The sequence below is a fragment of the Cibotium barometz genome, chromosome 54 (assembly GCF_041138505.1).
Source record: "Cibotium barometz isolate CiBa-2024 chromosome 54, ASM4113850v1, whole genome shotgun sequence".
NCBI classification, from domain to species: domain Eukaryota; kingdom Viridiplantae; phylum Streptophyta; class Polypodiopsida; order Cyatheales; family Cibotiaceae; genus Cibotium; species Cibotium barometz.
Genome location: NC_141099.1, coordinates 6546329 through 6563073, shown reverse-complemented (window position 1 = coordinate 6563073; position 16745 = coordinate 6546329).

Sequence of the window (16745 nt, the reverse complement as noted above, 5' to 3'; positions counted from 1 at the left end):
GTGCTTGATGTGAAGGGGATGGTCAAAGTGGTCACTAGATGGTTTGTGTGGAGGAGAACGCAAAAGGACACGATTAAAGAATCTGCACAGAAACTGAGGACACATCATCATGACGCACGTGGCAAGTACCATTGATCACACGTGTGACATTTATAGTGGCACGTGCCATGCGGGCGTGAATTATGAGGCATAAAGTATACAATGTGCTAGAATACTTGCCCTCCTCACATGTCTGTTCAGCACCACATCTCCTCCACAAAAAGGCATCCTTTGAATGAAGGATAACATTCACCATGGCATTCTCCGACTGAAAGATAACCATCATCATATCCCCAGCAGCTTAACCAAGACCAAGTACAAATACTCCAGCATATCCCCAGTTCTAACCAAAGTCAAGTACAGAGCCTTCTAAAAGGATTGTACCATCTGAGAGGGTATACTCCTGCAAAACTGAAACCTTGTTTGTTTATTCCTTATATATATTCGATGAATAGACAAGTCTAAAAGAATCTTTTTAGAAAATAGATATTTGCATCTGCATTGAAGAGCATATAAGTTTCGTTGTTGGAACACTTTTTTGTCAGGAAACGCGATTTCGATATGTCTTTGCGTTTCATTGCAAATTTTGGCTTTAAGCTTTTCTATTCTTTCAGCTTGGAGTCATGTATCATAATACATCCCTCTGCAATGACATGGAATAATTCGTGATGAGATAGTACTAAAGTTTTAGTGGGAAAATGCGATATGAAAAAATGTTCCGATAGCAAATATTCCGAAAACGTGTTTTCTGGCAAATCTCTTCCCTTGACATGCTCTCTTGTGGAGAAGGCAAATTTCGAGCTATTCCATATCTTACTTGATTCTAATGACATATGGAGTTTCTTGTTCTCCTCTTCCATGTTCTGTTCCATGATAGTTTTATTATTGTACCTATTTATGAGTGGAAGCTTATTTTTATGGATGTCATCTTTAAAGGTAATTAACCATTTTGCTTATTACTCTTTCAGTTCTGATGGCAAGAACAAAGGAAACTGCAAGGAGAAAGGGAAGTGGGCCTAACTTGGCAGTGGTGGCTGGAGGTCAAAGTCCTTCAAAAGGGAGGTCAAAGTCCTCCAAGAAGGGCAAGCCCATGCACATGCTCCAGAAATGCCAGAAGAAGAGAATCAATCAGGGAACCAATGTTCTCAGGGAGATCAAGAAGGCACAAAAGGCTGTAGGCTTTGCAATGCCCATGGCTCCTTTCCAGAGACTCGTGAGGCAAGTATGTGTCTATTGGGGTGTCGGATTCAGGTGGAGTAGGACAGCCCTTCTCACCCTACAGGAGGCAGCAGAAGATTTTCTCATAGAGTTCTTCCAGGATACCATGCTAGTTGCTGCCCATGCACATAGGGTGACAATAATGAAAAAGGATATCAACACATTAGTGAGAGTAAGGTACAGATATGATAAAATTCTGAATGCAGAAGATTGGGATGATATTAAGATGAGAGACATCTTATTAATACCACCAAGCACGAAGCCCTCTAAGGATGAGGTGAAGATAGAAGAGGTCACACACAACTATGAGACCAGAGGGAAGTTAGCCTATGAGGATTTAATGAAACAACAAGTGAAGGATTCATCTTCGGACCTAGAGTCAGAAACACTTGTTAAGGAGTTGAAGATACAGGAGAGGCTTCTAGAGTTGGGGCCCAAAATTAAAATAAAATTATAGACCACTGATTTTGATATGGCTGATTTGGAGTTCAGGCTCACTAGAGACTGTATAAAAGCTCTTTCCTAGAGGAAGTCGTACCTGACAGATACTCTCATCCTAGCTACTCTCTAGTGAGTATTTTCCAAGATTATTCTTTCTACAAAAGTATCAATCCTTTTCAATCTCAAACTGAGTCTTTGAGTCTTTTCTTGTGCGCAGCATGTTCAAGAGAAAATTACATCCTGGGGTTATGCACAGGATCTTCATCACTGATCCAGGAATCTCTTTCAAGCTCAGAGATCACACAGAGAGCAGTGCAGACATTGCAAAATGGTTCAATTACTCTAATTTTGAAGTAGTTGATGTCATCTTCCTACCATACCACTCCAAGTAAGTACACCTAGATTTTAGATTTAATAGTACTTTGCTTTTTTGGTTCCTTTATCTTTCTGGTCCTTATATTATTCTTATTTTTGTAGCTCTCATTGGAGTTTTGTTTCCATTGACCTTGAACAAAAGAGATGTTATATATTTAACTCTCTTCAGGGTACCCACCAGGAGCTAGGCCTGTAAGTCTTATCCTTAATGTATTCTCATGAGGAATAGTCCCTCAAAAGTCTGAGACAAAAGGAAATTAGATTGTCGCGATGAGCGGGGAGTTTCAAACAGACTCTTACGCTCAAAGATGGACTAAAATCTCATGATAGAGACATGCTGGAGAAGAGAATCAAAAACAAATCTCCCTATTCAACTCGCACGCTTCTGCCACCATAAAGTACTGTTCTATTTTCTATTTTTCACTCTTTTTTTGTGGGTTTTCTACGTTACGTTGGCCTTCTCCTGATTGGTTGTGAGACATTTTCTCCAAACCCTAAAAGGCCCCAAAATGAGCTCCCCTTTTTCCTAATGACTTGGGAGCACCTTTAGGGTGTTTCCCTCATCAAATGACCGGATTTACAATATAGTACGGGCATCCATTACATAAGTGTGTGGACATAGTTGTTGTAGGAATGTGTTAACCAATATGTGGCTAACATACTCCCCTTCCTGAAGTCGATTGCATCTTCGTGATCAATGAGGGGTTGTCGAGGCACACGGGGAAGTGTCGCACTGGGTTGGTTCTCCTGTCTCTCTGAAAATGAGAGGGGGTGGGGGAGTTAGTAAGATGGAAAGAAGTTAGTGGAGTACTAATTATTAAGTATCTAGCTAGTCATATGGGCTCTTATGAGTTTACTTTTTTGTATATGCCCAATAGTATTCTTTATTTTTTATTTTTTTTATGTTTTTCTTTTTGCCTTTATAATGGGACATCCTCATTAGAGGAGTCAGAGTACTTGAATGAGTAGACTAGCATGGAATACTTAATGACTAGTATCCCAGTGGTAGGTGGTATGATTAAAGAGGAGTTAGTAAAACAATGGGGTTAGTAAGCAAGTGACGATGGGGGGAGTTCCAGAGGGACAAGGAGGCAACACGTATGGAGACTACTTGCGCACCAGGATGCTGTACGTTGATGGGGCAATGTTCATGAATCTCTAGCATCTTTGTCCAGACACTGTGATGGGTATCTTGGCTCCCATGGATGTTGAGTCATCAAGTTGCGGTGTTCTCTCTTTTTCTTTTTATGCTTCATGTTCTTTAGTCATTGGAGCTATGGGATCTTGTGTGGATAGGAGTGGTAGTTGATGTCGAGGATCCATATACGTGCAGCCGAAGAAGAAGCTAAGGGTAATCATGAAGCATAGTTATTCGGGTGAAGCGGAGGTGATTAAGAAGATCCAGGCAATGAAGCTTTATGTGGTGTGTGCGCATAAGATAGAGCCCAGTGAGATTTGCAATCAGGTGTTGTGCATGGGCAAGGCAAAAAGGTATGCCCATGGTCCTAATCACCTAGAGACTCCCTTTTATTTTGCGTGTGTTTATTGGCCAGAACCCCTAAAAAGGGTTTTGTACTGAGAGTGGCCCATGTGGCTAGAGTTGTGAGCTTACCTTTGAGTTTATCTTTAAGTGGTTGGATAAGGTCAACCATGCATAGTAGCATTGCCCCTTTGTTTGGTAACAAAGTCAAGGGGCGAGGTGGAGCTTTGTGGATGAGGCTCCGTGGGTTGAAAAGGTTGGGCGAATTGAGATTTGGAGTGCCCATGGGTTGGGTGTGGGCAAGTTTGGAGGATTTTATCGAGGAGGAGGGAACTTGCCTGCCCATTGGTCACCAAACCATCTTTGTCGATTAGATAGGTACTGGCATGGTGGTTGTGGTGTGGGCAAACTGCTGAGGGGTATGCCTTGGGAGACATATGATGGAATTGCCATCATGGAAGCCTTGGTCTTCTAAGAGACATTTGAGCACCCAACGCTGACGACGAGTGATGAAGGTCTGTGTGGTTGGCAACAAGGGTCTCGGCTTTTTTGTCGATGATGAGGCTTTGAGCTATGAGGTGGTTGTCTATGCAGAGGAGAATCTTTTGATTGTGGCTTGGGGAGCCACATGTATGTGTTGCCTTTATGGAAGCCTTCTGCTTTGAGCACATTGGTAGGCACCCATCGTTGTTGGCTTCATTGTGCTTGGGGTTATTGAACCCATGGTTGTGGGACCTTTTATCGCAGCTTCATGGTGGGGAGTTGGTGTGGTGGATGAGCACAAGCGGCATGCTTGGGTAGCCAGAGGTGAGTGTTTCCTTCATAGTAGCCTGCTGCTGAGAACAGGTGGTCGATACCTAGCCAATGTTGAAGCTTTGTCTTAGGGATGGTGTTTGTTGGCTTAGTTGGATTTTTGCTCTTGGGTTTTTGCTCTTGGATTTTTGCTCTTGGGTTTTAGAGATTGCCATCTGAGGATCCATAGTTTTGTGTAGCCATCGTAGAATACCTGAGCGGCTAGAATATTCTTGGGCACCCACCATTAATTGTCATGATAAAGATATGAGGTCGGGGTGCTTGTAGTGTGGGTGGTCGAGGATGTAGAGTTGAGGGGCAATGTTGACGAGACAAGGCTTATTTGTCATTGGTGGGTGGTGTCGGCAGTGTGGCCGACCACAACGGGTTAGGTTAGGCATGGGGTGGGGGAAAAGAAGAGACTAAAGGTGATGAGGAGGGGGCATGAGGGGGAAGGGTAGTTGAGGGTGAGGGTGTGTGGATGATTTCCTCTTGGGGACACAAGAGGGCAGTGGCCTTTTTACCGTTGATTTCCATGGTGGCCGTTTCTTCACAACAATTGATTTGGCAATGAGTAACATCAATCCACTCTTTTCTAATGATAATCTAGCCTTGGAGTACACCTGCATTGATCACATGAAATCTGCACTCCAACTAGTTATTTCCAATAGAAAATTTAGGAATGAAATACCCAACGCTCATTAAACGCATTTCATGTGAAGTTAGAATATAAGTGTTTTCTTTTGTTAGTGTGGGTTCCAAGAGCTTTCCACACCTCCAAGAATATGAGATTGGTGCGGACCATAGGATAGATGTGGGCTTGCCACCATTGGAGTCCAATCCATATTCTTTGTGGGTTGAGTTCTAGTGGTATTTCAGGGGCACTGGAAGACTTACCAATTATTGTGGGGGGTGAGGGTGTACTCTTTATCTTCTACACATCAAGTTCTGGATTATGGGGCAAGAAAGATCCTTAAAGAAATGGGTGTCAACATTCCAACTCTCCTAGGACAAGAGGCTCAAAGGCAAGACTAGGGAAATCAAGTCTCTCAAGGCAGAAGCAGCCAACATGTGCAAGGTGAATCTTGATCCATGTGTAGGGAAACCCCTCTTGCAATATTTCCACAAGCACGGATGAGATGACAATAAGAATGCTTTAATACCATTAAGTAGAGACAGCAGCCATGATATGAATCAAGGGTGACATCGCATCGAAAAGCGAGAAGCTGAAAATGACAACGCCCCAAAAAGGAAGCAAAAAGGAGAAAACATCGCAACATTCAAAATGACAAGTAGTCTAAAAATGCACATTCCTAATCTACCCTCTTGCTCACAACTCTTGCACCTATCTATAGCACTTTTTCAGAAAACATCACCATGCCAAAGATCAACAAGTCCCCCCTAGAGGCTAGACAAAAGGCCTGAGAAAATCCTTTGCATGCCCATGATCATCCCCGATATGAGGAAGAAAGAGCATCAAGAGTGGGCAAGGAAGTGTGGATTTGAAAAACTGCTGGAGCAGTGAGAAGAGCTACACGTCCCTGGCGATGGAGAAAACTGAATCGGTTTCTGGAGACAAGCACATTTCATATAGAGGGAAAGGAACCCATAAAAGTTTCTGAGTTCGTAGTGCATCATGCATTGGGATTACCAATGGATGGTGTGATGGGACACCAATATGAAGTCGAGGATGGAAGAAGAAATTCAAAAGACTAGAAACATGCATCAGGCGTGAAAGATGTGGCGGATGAAACCCGACGAGAATAGTTCACCTTTTTCTTGCATAACATCATGTTCATGGACAAGACAGAGGATATGTCCAACAAGAACTATAGACTACTTAGAGCAATAGAGGCGGGAGAAAAAATAAATTAGGCTGCCATCTACAAATAAAATCTAGTGAAGAGAGCAGCCACTTGAGCTAAGGAGAAACAACCCACAATAATACATGCACACCTACGACCAATTTCTCGGGCTTCCAAGTCGATGGATCATCAAACAGGAGACGTTCATGTCATACATCAACATAAGGAAGCCAGAGGATCCTCGAAAGTTGCCAAGGTCACTTTCAGTTCATTTGAGGATGACATAGATGATGAGGAGAAATGGCAAAAGATTGCTCAAAAGGCACAAGCAAAGAAAACACAAGGTAGATGAAGTGATGTTGCCTGAAGACCCAGAAGAGGTCAAGAAACAAAGGGAAAAAGAAGAAAGAAAAAGGGAGCTAGAGGAGAGAAAGAAGCAGGAAGCCATTGTGAAAAGGAAGAAGAAGCTTGAAGAGGAAGAAAAGAAGAAGGAAGAACAAGAAAAGAGAAGAAAGGAGGAAGGAGAAGAAAAGGAAAGAATGAGAATAACAGAAAGAGAAAGAAGAAGCTTAAAAAAGTGGAAACTGTCCATAAGAACAAAAGTGGTTATTCCAGCGGCGGCGGTGGCAGAACTGCAGCCTTGGGTAGCAAATATGGCACAGAAGGTGCAGGAAGGACCAAGCCACAACTTCAAGCTACCCGAAGAATTGGAAGCAGGACTTCCCAGTCAGCAGCTACATGTAAACAAAGGGCTGATGACTTTAGCCCAAAACATCCTCTTACAAGCTCTTTTGTCTGTGGAGGAGTATGAGAAGAAGGCCCGGAGCACAATCAACAACATAGGCCAGACTCAGCAAGGTCTAGGATCAGGCACGCTGCAAGCCTTGATAATAGAAATTCAGGAGCAAACAACAAAGGGATACTCAAGAAGTGATAGAAGAGCTTAGCCTTTAGAGCCTAAAGGCTTAGTGATAGAAGAGCTTAGCCTTTAGAGCCTAAAGATGAAAAAAACCTGAGAGCATTATAACCACATACTGAGGGAAGAAGTGATAGAAGAGCTTAGCCCTTAGAGCCTAAAGATGAAAAAGCTCTGAGAGCATTATAACCGCATACTGAGGGAACGAGTGATTCACGAAAGGGATTCTGTCTAAATGGGCATGGGATTAAAAGAAAATTATTTTAAATCATGCCTTCATACATCCACTCAAATGATGAGCCTGTGACCATAACCAATGTGCCTTTAATAAGTCAAGAGCTTCAAAAATAAATGACTTGAGAGCAATCCTTTATACCCCTATGACTTGAGAGCAACCCTATGACTATCACTATGGTTGAGTAATTAACAAGGAAACCAGAATCCTTGAGAGAGCAATCCTCTCTGCCCCTATGACTATCACAATGGCTGAGTGATTAACAAGGAAACCTGAAGCCTGGGACAACAAATGAATAATCAACTTAAAGCATTAGGGTTTGAGATGAGAGTGAGCAAGAAAACAAAGAAAAGCCACAAATATTGTACAAAGACATGCCAGTTAGTGTAGTGGGTAAGTATTTTGAAGGTGATGACAGTGAATGCCACCATTCTAATAAAATTGGACGATGTGACCATGACAATAATCCTAGATGGAGGACAAGGAGTGAGCATAGCTACCAAAGGTATGTGGAAAAGATAGGGGAGAAAGACATGAATAGGGGAGTAAGTATTTGAAGATAATGACATGAATGCCGCCATTCCAATCAAATTAGACAGTGGGACACTAAGGGAGAAAACCCCTCAAACCTTCAAATCAAATTGGATGGTGAGACTAAGGAAGAAAACCCCTCAAACGTTCAAAGATTTTCCTCAAATTAGTAGATAGCAACATAGGGAGACTCATTGGGATTGTGAAAGAGGTTGAAGTAATATCATGTGCCATGGCCAATGATCATACATTTTCTCTTGTCAACTTTAGTGGGCCTAAAAATTATGATGTGATTCTCGGATGCCCATTCATGTATCAAAGGATGTCAATCCACCACGATTAGCAAAGAGATGACATTGATCTCTAACAAGACAATAGTGCCATTAAGGTGAACCTAACAAACCATTCTAGGATACATATTAAGATCAATTAGACAATGGCTTCATAGTTAATATCATCAAGAATTATTTTTACCATAGGTAGGGTTGACTTTCATTAAAAATATGGATTTCATTATAGGTAGGGTTGACTGCCATTGAGAAAAATGGATTTCATTATAGGTAGGGTTGACTGCCATTGAGAAAAATGGATTTCATCATCAAACCAGCCAATCAAGCAAGAGAGCCAAACTGTCCACAATGATGTAAGATATACCAATTTGAATTGTAAGACTAAGACAATCCTATTGGTAGTTTTGCGAAAAATCATAGATTTTCCCATCATTTGGTGTGATGATGGGAAGGACCTTGTGGCATTCAAGTCAAGTTCTTACCTTAGCCTTACTAAATCATTTGTCATTGGGTTTTTGTCATTGGGTCTTGCTGGTCGAGTCGTAATAGATCTGCCCCTTGGTGGGTGCACTACCTCATTCATAGATTCTCAGTGCATTTTCACACTAGCAATGGGTCTATTGTTAGGCCTTGGTCAAAAAGGTTGAGGAAAAATGCTAAGAATTCTGACACATCATTTGGTGGCACTATAAGTGCTAAAAGTTTAATAAATTTACATGTATCCTTTAAGGGAAAAGAGAGGTAGATTAGTCTTTCATAATGCCTAATGTTTCAATAGAGGTCATTCATTTATTTGATGAAGTTAGTGGCTTAAAATAAAGACTTGATGAAGAGTTTAGGATCCTAACTGTTGTGTACAAAGAGCCAAAGTAATGTCAAGAACACCTAGACTCGTGATCCAAGTGTACGTAGGTCTACAAGGGCGAGATATCCAATGGATAGGTTGAGATATGATGGGTATACAATCCATCATTATGCTTATATGGTCAAAGAAATACAATAGATAGAGCCTACATGCTTTGAGGAGGCATTGCACAACATAAGCATTGGAAAGATGATATGAATGAAGAGATGGTTGCATTGGAGACATGGGAGTTGGTGCATTTACTTAAGGAGAAGAAGGTAATTGAATGCAAGTGGGTCGATAAGTAAAGCAAAATTCAGATTGTTCACTGGGTACAAGGCAAGGGACCAAGAGAAGCATCTTTTGGGGTTCCAACCTATGGTTATGTGGGACTATCATATACTCAAGTACCTCCCACAGAATGGAACCTAGGCACATGATAGCAATGGCTCTCTTGAGGGCTAGTTGCAAAACCAACAAATACCGGGTTCAGAACTTACATAACCTAGGAACAAGAAGAAATATGGATGTCGTTCCAACACTAATCAAACCTACCAGGGGATTGAGGGAAGAAATGGAGTATGGTCATCCTAGGATCTCTCTCATAGCCAAGATAATTTTGAAGTTCGCTCGAAGGGGAGATCCTTGCATCCATCAACCTACTTTCAAGCAAGTAGGACTGCTGCTATTGAAGAAGGGTGACTAATCCTCAAACAAAGATAGATGCCTTTGGCTTATAAAATAATTTTTTTCTTTGGTTTCAATTATTATATAAATCCCAAAGAAAAACCATGGAAGACTCAGAGCTAGCATTTATGACATGATTCTCTAAGACGGGTGTCAACAAGAATAGCTTAGTAAAAGTCAACTCTATCAATTTAGGCAACTTAAACACAAAACAATGAGAGATTGAATTAACCGTCTCAAAAACTTGAACATTAGGTATCCTATGGAGTAAAAACCAAGCAAAACCAAGCTGATTGCGTTGTTCTTGAAAGGATTGAGGACTAATCAACTACACATTATGTTGTATGCCAAAAGGCACCGAATTCTAGTGGATTATTGCTTGGATGCCATAGACTTTGATGAAAACTTTATTGGCATCGCATCCATAGATAATCTAAGGTCAGAATCATTAACGAAAATTGAGCCTAGCATTAAGAGTCATGATTCAAAGGCCAAGGCACCTAACAGTGCCAACATTGTGATCAAAGACCTCTAAGTAGTACTTAAAGCTCGACCAGGGGAGTTGGGCCTCATGTAGTATGTAGAAACAACCACACAGCTCATGAATGCCCAATTCAAAAGCTAGAGAGAATCAATATCTAAGATTTAGAGAGAATCAGTATTATGGGTATTGTAGGAGGAGATACGAAAATCATGAATCAACTAATTGCTACCATGCCCATTGAATGATGAGAATAATTGGTGTGCTAGCATTTTCAGCATGCCTTTCCAATGCCCCCTCCCAGTGGTGTAGAAGCAGTTTACTCCAGCATGAAACCAATCATTGTTTTCAGAATCTTTATAGTAGGGACATAGAGATTTCACCTCCAATTGGTAAGCTAGCATTTTCAGCATGCCTTGCCAATGCACCTCCCAGTGGTGTAGAAGCAGCTTACTCCAGCATGAACCCAATCATTGTTTTCAAAATCCTTATAGGGACATAGAGACTTCACCTCCAATGTTACCTCCTCAACTAGCCTCGTTTAAGAAGCACTTCCACATGAGACTAGTCAAGACTGAGCTAGTTATTGATAAACCTCCCAATGCACCTGACTTCTATATTAAATAACCAGACTTCTATATTAAATAACCAGACTTAGTGTTTGGAAGTACACCAAGGAGTGAACATAACATGGGCCAATCAGGACATTTGATACTAGACACACATCAATTGACCAACTTAATTCAAATATCATCACAAGCTTATAGACCAAGAGATATAAATGCACCAAGGTAAGCTCCTGTAGCCTACTTTAGATGCCAAGGCCCTCATAGAGTAGCTTATTGTCTAATGAGAGCTAACCCAGAGGTAACAACAAACCCTAAGCCAGAGCTAACCCACCACCATTGGATAGATGGTGTGTACAAAGTGTGGCATTGATCATTTGATCAATGATTGCGCTCTTAAGTTAGAGAATCTAAATCCCCCCATAAATACATCATCGCCAGCCGTGGGGTTGGGGATACTCAATGTATCATATCCGATGTCTTCTTTTAATGACAAAATAGAAGTTCCATGAAAGATCATGTGACAAGGGCTCAAGCTGAGAAATTAAAAGATTAGGCAACCTCGCGACATCTTTTGTATCAAAATCCTCTAAGAGAAAAAAAAGAGAAATGAAAAAGGAGAGACCGTAACAAGGGGAAGAAGGCAACTCCATTATCACATGAACCTACAATAAACCACTCCAACTGAGGTCATAAATGAGACCAAATTGAAAAACCCAAGGCACTTACCAGGCTATTTTAAGATTTAAGATGTTCCAGATTTAGGATGTTCCAGATTCCTCCACTCAAATTACCTTAGAAGGAGAATGAGGAGTCTCCAGATGGACCAATCCTCATAGGCAGAATAGAAGAATTTAGGGAAAATTCCCAAAAAGCATTTGTAAGACCATACGAGAGACGAAAACAAACTAAGGATCCAAGATACATTGAAATTGAAAATGTTCTAGAACCTCCTATTCAAATCACTTTGAGGGATGAAAATTAGTGAAGGATCAATGTTGATGGATAGAATAGAGAAACTCTTAGAAGTGGCCAAGAAAGCTATGCAAGGACAATACAAACCAAGACCAAAGTACAAAGAATACCTTCCTATAACCCAAGAGAGGAGATCTTAAGGATAAGCAAAGAACCACAAGACTCGGTAGAGTAGGCCCAAGAGATCCCTAGGGACTAGTATAAACAATCATAATATTTCCACACAAGATCCCTACATCGAGACATCTAGAGCCAATCCTAGAAGTATCTCATGAGGGCAGCGTCTGAATCTAGAAATCACATAAAGACCAACTATCAACCACTCAGGACAACTAAAAAATAGAGAAGTGCTAAAAGAGCTTAGAATCAAAGAGGAAATTTTTAACATTAGAGCCTTCATACGTAGGACACCTAAGAGTGCTACATGACCATATCCTGAGGAAATGGGAGATTCTTGAGAGGTAGCTTTCTCTTGGAGACTCGATGCTAGGAGAAAACACTAAGGAAATTAATTTTGAATGGGCATGGACATTACGCTACAATGAGGACACTCGTTGTAGACCATGCCTTATACATCAGCTCATAAGAAGAGTCAACAAGAACCCTCTTGAGAGAAATCCTCTCTACCCTTGTGACTATCTATATGGTTGAGTACTTGAAAAGGAAACTAGAGGCTTGGAATGAGTCCCCATCGATGTGGAATGAAAAATTAGCTGCAAGTCATTAGGAGGCATGAGTGAGATTGACCAAAAATTTGAGAAAAAACCAATGAAAGTATACAAAGATGTCACAGTTAGTGTAGTGGGTAAACACTTCGAAGGTGATGACATGCCACCAATCCAATCAAATTGGAGGGTATGAATACACAATTGCAATCCTAGATGGAGGAGCAAGAGTGAGCATAGCCAACAATAACATGTGGCAAAGATGGGAGAGCAAGCTTCAAAATTTTCCCTCAAACTAGCCAATGAAAACTTAGGAACACCTATAGGAATTCTGAATGAAGTGGAAGTAACATTGTGAGGCCTAGCCTATACGTTTTCTATTGTTGACTTTGGAAGGCCCACCGATTACGATGTGATTCTTGGACACCCTTTTATGCACCAAATGATGTTAATCCGCGACTAGGGAAGAGAAGACATCTACCTCCAATGATAGGAGGAGGATAGTTCCATCAAGATGAACCTAGAGAACCATTTTACAGAGATGTGACCAAGACCCCTATCATAAATTAAGGTATGATACAACTGCACATTCGAAGAGCTTGAACTTATGTCATGTGAGTGAACATAGTTGTAAAATGTGTAAGCATGATGAGGGAACTTCTATTTCTTAACTACTCGACCCTGAAGAGGAGAAAATTAGATGCATCTGTTGGCTACAATGGAAATATGTCCTAGAACTATGGCAGGAACTCAATTATGTCCTAGAACTATGGCAGGAACTCAATTATGCGATCAAGATAGAAATGACATTGTTCCTATCATAACCATATTTTTTGTACTCTCTATACACAAAATGGGGTTGTGCCAATTGAAAACCATGAAGAAACAACTCCTAGGAAACATAAAGTCATACCACTTAGAGGCTTTAGTGCAAGCTTTGAGCCAAGATGTGCCTTAAGGCCAATAGACAAGGATGAAGTGGACAAGGAGATGTAAGAAGAATACCATGCACTCCTCAGAGACTTCCTAGAAACAAAATAAGGTTTTTTTTAAAAGTTAAAAAAGCTAATGCATGTTAAAACAAGAGACCCACTGAACCTCAAGGATGAAGAACATTATTTGCATTATGTCGAGGTCTTGCACAAGCGATAGAGAGGAGTTTCATTCTAACTGCAAGGATTGAATGGAAAACCCAACTCTTAATGCCTTGAAATTACTAAAACCTTCAGAGAGGAATATTTAGACTTAGTAAAATCTAAAAAGGCATCCGTCTAGACGGAGAAGATGAAACAAAGCTATATGTGAGCGAAGAATCATGGAAGAATCTTAAGAAGTTAGTTTTGAAGAGAAGACTGACCAAGAAGAGGATTGGAGACAAGTCCCTTCACATATCAAGAACTATAAGATCAAAAATAGGAAGGTGGGTGCACCAACACCAAAAAGAGAGAGACCAAAAGAAATCGAGGTGTCTTATGATGGATTGGAAGTTGTTAAATAAATTAACCTAGGACAACCAAGGGAAGAGTCCAAAAAGGTTTGGGTCTCTACTAACTTTTTCCCTAAGGAGGCTGAAATAACGAAGTTACTCAAGGAATACTGAGCTGTGTTCGCTTGGAGCTACTCAAATCTTAAGGGAGTCTCTCTAGAAGTCTTCCAACACACGATTCCATTGGCCGGGATAGTTCAAGGCCAACTAAACAAAATCCTTACACGTACAATAAACCTAATCCATAACCATCAAAGAAGAAGTTGAATACCCCGATTGGTTAGTACCACTAGTGGTTATAGTACCAAAGAAGAACGGTAAGATCCATGTGTGCATGAACTTGAGAAAGGTTAATGTAGCCATTGTAAGAGATCGTTACTACCTATTGCCTTACACTGATCATGTTCTTGAAAGGGTAAAAAATAATTTTTAGCTTCTTAGTAGATGGATTTTTAGGGTGAAACCAAGTATCCATAGTTCCCAATGATCAACATAAAACTACATTTATAATAGAAGATGGAACATTTGTATAAAAGTAATGCCATTTGGACTTACAAACGTACCAGCTACATTTCAACGGACTGATATCCACCAGTTATTACAAGGATTTCTTACAAAAAGTCTTAGAGATCTTCATGGACAACCTCTACATGAACTCAGAGTTGATAAGAGAGCACATCCCTTATCTGTAGTGGGAAGTGTTTGAGAGGTGCCGATACTATAGGTTGTGCCTTAACCCAAAAAAGTGTAGATTCATGGTTAGGCATGGTAACATCCTAGGGCATGTGGTGTCCGAAAATGGGATAGCAAAACTGACGAAGGAAAGATCCAAGTTATTTTAGAACTCTCGAGACAAGAAAACCCAAATGCTATCCAAAGGTTTATGGATCACACATGGTAGTATAGAAGATTCACTACTATATATGCAAAAATCACTAGAACTCTATATGCCCTGTTGTTATGTTTCAAATGGACAAAGAATGTGAAAAACAATTCCACAAGCTAAAGCAAGCTCTAATCTCAGTTCCAATTTTGAGGGCACCAAGATGGGATATTGTCTTCCATGTGCACATTGACGCATTCGGCTTATGCCATAGGATGCATATTAACTCAACCAGTAGAACATGGATTTCCTAGTCTGCTATGCCAGTGATAGTTGAACGAGGCAGAAAAGAACTATACGACCATAGAAAGGGAAGTATTTTCAATGGTATATGTCGTACGAAGTGTCACCATGATCTTTTGGTAAACAAGTTTGTATATTTCATTGACCATCAAGCCTTCCTCTATCTAGTGAACAATTTGTGTACGATTAGGCGAATCACAAGGTGGTTTTTGTTTCTTCTTGGTTTGGATTTTGTCATCTTGGTGAGAAAAGGGTCCACATATAAGGGATAAGAATCTTGAGTGGAGAAGAGAGTGGTTCAAGTTCTCTAGCTTAACCATTGCGTTTTGAAAGGATTACTTGAGAGATTGAGACTGAGGAAGGGCTCAAACAATTGGCCTCTTTCAAGGGCTCAACCTCTTGCCCTCTTTTGCCTCTCCAATTTTTGAAAGATTGTTTAGATATACCTTGACAATCACCTTTTAATAATAGGACGTCTCATCTCTTACTTAGATCCGTATTTAAAAGAGAAACAGAACAAGAAAATATATATTGGTTAAAAAGTGAATTTACATTTAGATACTTCGTCAAAAAAGGGCGAGTAAAGTGCACAGGCAACTAGTTGAAGTAGTGATAGACTCTTGCAATAGGCCTTTCAAAGTCCAGGAGAAGAACTATAAGGTTTTCCTACTAATTTACAGCAAGGTTGGCACTTCTTAAAGGGTGAAGATATTTTCCAAGATGCTATGATCTTGAATAAATCTTGTCTGTGTGTTATTCATGTCAAGAACCTTCTTGCTCTCTAGGTAAGGAGCCATAGTGTTAGCGGTTAGACCTCTTATCTTGGATCGTGGAAGTTGCAATTGTAGAGGCAAAAGAGGCCAAGAGGTGTGTCAATCCCTCTTGTTTGATCTCTTCTTCTACTCTCAATCTCTTAACTAATCCTTCCAAAAGGTAATGGTTAGGCTAGGGAGCTTAAACCAACCTCTTTTCCATTCTTGCTCAATCACAATCTCACTCAATTGAGCAAGCACGTACACTCAACACAATCCAATCACACATACAAGCATGCATCTTACAACCAAGCAAGAAAGAAGGTAAGAGATCAAGAGAAGAAGAAAGCTTTGCACTTGAGAAATGATTGAATATTGTCATTCACATTATTAAAAGTTGTATATATATAAGTGGCTTGGCTACCCAACCTCAGTGGGTGCCCATTTCTTATCTCTACTCATAAGTGAGGATTTTTGATATACAGAATGAGTGAACAACCCCCCGTCCTCCCCCCTCCCCTCCCACGCCCTGCCTAGACCTACATAATGTGAAATACTCCTAGGCTAGAGGCGGGGGGATTTCAAATGTATGGGACTAAAGGTGGGGTTTTATGATGTATAGAATGCATATATTTCTCAAAGAACTAGATGTATGTGACAAAACCAATATATTTCTCGAAGTGTTGTGTCCACCTTGCTCTTGAAGAGGCTTGAGAATCCCGTACATTTACGGCTTTGTCATTCTCAAGCCTCTTGTATCCACCTTGCTCTTTGACTGGGGTGTTGTGTAGCCACTGCTTGAAGTGTTACTCAAGGTATAGTCACATCAGTAGGACCTCAAGTCTATGAATGCCATGGATAGGCTCTCTACAAGGGATATTCCTTCCCAATCTGTAAATGGTTTCATCATAATCATGAATGGCACGTAGCCTCTTGTTGGAGCCCTTCCTCTACTCTGAATATCCTAATAAGTAGTCCTTTCAAAAGGCAATGGTTAAGCAAGGAAGCTTAAACCACCCTCTTCTGCACTATTGCTCAATC